The sequence below is a fragment of the Penaeus monodon genome, chromosome 8 (genome assembly GCF_015228065.2).
Source record: "Penaeus monodon isolate SGIC_2016 chromosome 8, NSTDA_Pmon_1, whole genome shotgun sequence".
Taxonomy (NCBI): domain Eukaryota; kingdom Metazoa; phylum Arthropoda; class Malacostraca; order Decapoda; family Penaeidae; genus Penaeus; species Penaeus monodon.
This window is the reverse complement of record NC_051393.1, coordinates 1,093,880-1,098,344: the sequence shown is the minus strand read 5'-3', so window position 1 is coordinate 1,098,344 and position 4,465 is coordinate 1,093,880. Positions and strand designations below refer to the sequence as shown.

Genomic DNA, 4,465 nt, shown 5'->3' with positions numbered 1-4,465 from the left:
AAAAAAACCGATTTAAAACAAAAAATGATTATGTATTAGTATATCTGATATCTCCCGAAACTCTCATTGGGGAAAAATGATGACGTCATTGCCTACTTTTTTTTTTTTTTATTTATTAAGTTGTGCGATATTCTGCTCCATTTATTTATTTATTTATTTTCCCATTTTCTTTGAAATTTTTTTGGTAATAATAATGATAGAAAAACAAGCGAAAACGGAGCCTAGGGAAAAAAAATTTAACATTTGCAATGAATAAAGGCAAAGAGGCTGGCTTAGTTTGGGAGTTACCAACTGGGTTTTTTCATCAACACGTATTATCATGTCATTGTCACTGTAATTATCCTTTTGATTACAATCTTCATTGGTTTTATAGATATCATCATTATCATTATTGCTACTGCCATTGTCACTATTAACATCATTACTTTACTAATCGTTGCCATCTGTTATTATTATTTTGAACATTAACATCCTCATCAACATTACTAATATAATTTTGATTATCAGTAAATCATAATCATCATCATTATTATAATTATTATTGCTACAGTTATGATTATCATTGCTATTATTATCATTATCGTTTTTGTTATCATTACTACTATGATCATTATTATTAATATTACTATTATTACGATTATCATTCTCATCCTGGTTACTATGATCATTATTATAATTCAATTATCTTTATTATCTTTAATATTGTTATTATATTGTCACTCCTATTTATAATATTTATATCATTCTTACCATTATTATTATTACTACTATTATTGTTACTAGTACTACTAATTTGTTATTAATACTATTATTGCTGTTATCCCCTATCATTATCATCATCAAATGATTATCATTATCATCATCATCATCATTTTTATCATTATTATCATTATTATTATCACCATCACCTATATCATTATTATCCTTGCTTTGTTGCCGTTGCTGTTGTTGTTACTATTACATATCATTATTATTATTATCATCATCCACAATAAAATCATCATAATTATCACGTCACTAATGGTAGTTCTTCAAATTTTCTGTATTCACTATCATTAAAAACATTATTGTTGCTATCAATATATTTTTTTTTTGAACATCTTAAAAACAAACATTAACATAATCATAATTATTCCTTTTTGATAGCTCAACTGTACCATGCATAATCATTATAGGTGGGCATTGCCTACAGTATAATAAAATAAAAATTCTCAGAACACTGCTGTTTTATAACGAACATTAGCCACCACCCGATTTGATTAAGCCTGTTTATAATCCTTATAATCGGAATAAACACCTGTTGATTTTCCCGCATACGCAGATAGGGACGCTGGCGACCGCTTATAATAGGGAGTGAGAGCTAGACAGAAGCGCAGCCGGTAAGTAACGATCTCAGAGATAGAGGTTAGTGGTGCAAAGGGCCAGCCTCTGTGCCTTATTTTCTAGGTAGCTTTGGGTTTTCTATTTCTTTTATATCTTAATTTTGTATGCCTGGGCCCTATAAAAATGGAGGATAATACTCCTCTTACTTAAAGTAAAGAGGGAAATGCATTATAGGGTGCTGTAAAATTATTAAAACATTAATGCAGTAATTGATACAATAGATATTGTAGTTAGAATTTCAGGAAGGAAGCATATTTTGGCAGGGGAAGCTTCTAGGGTTCTCAGAGAGGAATATGAGATATTTCTGTCGGATATTACTGTGTTTATATTCTCATTTTCTTTTACTAATGTATGATAAAGTAGCCGGCGAATTGGTCAACATCAGATATCAAGTTTACAAACCAAAATATCCTATGGAGTTTACTGATGGTGTAGAATACACCCATCAGTATGAGACAGCAAATAACAAGGAATTCGTAATACTTTCAGGACTATAGCTCCTTGACTACAGCAATACGACAAGACAAACTGTATTGTATGTACCATACAGGGCAAGGGATTAGGGCCAGGAACGTAATGCATTTACAATACCCTCAGGTTCTACAAGTCGTAACGGTGCTTGCGGGAAATCGTGGCAGCTTCCCTTTTGGGGCGCCTCTAGCAGGATGGACACCCGATTCTCCGGTCAACGCAGACGAACTAGGCCTTTCAATGGCAGCGACATGGAAAGACGCTGCCACCCTTTAAGAATGGCTAGTAGATGAGAAGTACCCTGGCCGGATGCTAACCGTATTTATAAGATTGCTGGAGACTTCAGTACGTTTATTTTCTTTGGTTCTGCCTTGGCCTCTCTCCCTCCCCTCTCTCTCTCTCTCTCCCCCACCCCCTCTCTCTCTCTCTCTCCTCTTTTCTCCTCTCTCTTCCTCTCTCTCTCTCTCTCTCTGTCTCCACCTTTGTCTCCTTACTAACTTACCTCTCTATCATTCTCTTCGCCATTTTCTCAGTTGATATCTCCCTCCCTTCAGTTCAGTTTGTTGAGTTTTGCAAAAACATTTTTTCTCTCAAGGACTCTCTTTCTCTAGCATTAAATAATTAGTCTGAATCTTTATTTTATCTATCTCACCATCTACCCATCTATATATCAGTCTTCTCAGACTACATTTCTGTCACTGCTACAAAATCGGGCAGTGAATGAAATCACGTAGGCTCAAGGAAACATCTGGGTTACAGCGGATGACGAGCTGGCCACGATCCAGACGCCATGAATAATTTCTACGATCTGACTAGTGGCTGCATCAACCTTCAAAGAACACCCCACTGAGGACGACTATGTTAAAATCACAAGGTAAATATCAGACAATAGAAAAATACTGTAAACTGTTTATCATTGCATGGTTTTGTAAGTTATCTCATTTCAAATATGAATGTCATCTGTTGAAAATCATAAATAAAAATGTTACCATTGCTCAGAATAAAACTTCAAATGGTTAATTATGTTAAATCTAGTTTAATAATTCTAAAAATCTTTAGAACTTGGCCCATAATCAATCTTGCCATAAGTTTAGTCTAATTATATCTTTACACTTGGCTTATTCACTGATCTTCCCTTACGATGACTCTGGATGCCATAGCAGCGTAGGGCGAAAGGGCGGCCACAGAGCCTAGAACCTGGAAAGCCCCGAACTGCCTGAAGAAGCTCGGCACAGTGGAACACGAAATGCTGCACACCCTGGGCTTCCACCACGAGCAGTCCCGTTTTGACCGAAATGAGCACGTCACTATCATGTGGGAGAACATCAGCATTGGTGCGTGTGTTTTGGGGTCGCGTGAGCAAATTTTCCTCGTTTCGTGGAATAACATGAGTGTGGGGTTGGTTTAGTAAGGAGTGTGGAAATGGCTGGTTTAAAAACTGAGTAAATGGTTGGTTTAATAACTGAGTTAATGGTTGGATTAAAAACTAATGTGTAAATGGTTGGTTTAAAACTAAGTTATGCTTGGTATTTGTTCTGCACCTGTATTTTGGGTCTCTTAGGATTTTCCTTGTTGGAAGCATCAGGTGAGCTGAGCAAATGATTAGCTTTCGAACATTATCACTTAATTATCTCTTTCTGAACAAAGTCTCAACGTTTTGCAACTCTTCATCTGGTGCCTGACTCTACAGGTCATGAGCATAACTTCGTGACATACCCAGAGGATGTGGCCCACAGGGTTTGGGGGAGCCTTATGATTATGGATCCGTCTTGCATTACTCAAGGAGGCCTTTTCCGCCAAAAGGAGAAGACACCATTGTCCCAGTGGTAAGTATTTTTAAAATATTCATACATTACCAGCGTGTGTATTTTTTCTTACGAGGGGCATTCACATATTCTTGCGTGCTGAAGAATATGTGAATGAAACAACGGAGGGAGAATAAGAAAATACACGACTATGTCGAAAGAAGGGAATACATCGGGAAAAATTCTAAGGGGTTTCATTCACAAATTATCGTTGCGTTTAGGTAAATTATTACACAAACAAGCCACATTTGGTCTGTCTACATGATCTGTTGCGACAAAGGCCCCTGTCTTTGAAACGAACTAAGGTTGATTCCCTCTGCAGGACCCGACCGCAGAGATCGGCCAGCGAGTCGCCCCGAGTGAGATCGACGTGGCCAAGCTCATGAAGATGTACAAGTGTGGAAGAAAAAGTAAAATCTAGATACAACGATTTTTTTTTTTAATCCATAATAAACCCTGGTATGAATTTTCGAGCCCCGACCAATTCTACAGAAACCTTGAAAGTTTGTTTGAATCAATCCCAAAACTGTTTTCGGAAAGTTATTCTCCAACCTACCGCCTTACTAATAAATGATTAATAAATGTGTGTATAATATATATATTATAATATATATATATATATAAAATATTTTTATATTTTATATGTATATATATATATATATATATATATATATATATATATTATATAATATATATTATATTAAAATGAATGTATATACTTACATAATACCTATCTATCTATCTAAAATATATATGTGTTTTGTGTGAGTGTGTGTGTGTTGTGTGTGGTGTGTGTGTGTGGGGTG

The 4,465-nt window shown here is 35.6% G+C and overlaps 1 pseudogene; it reads left to right on the top strand.

Moving 5' to 3' along the window:
* The first annotated feature begins 1,730 nt into the window (after positions 1 to 1,730).
* On the top strand, positions 1,731 to 4,080 carry LOC119576464 (annotated as a pseudogene).
* Positions 4,081 to 4,465: the final 385 nt, after the last annotated feature.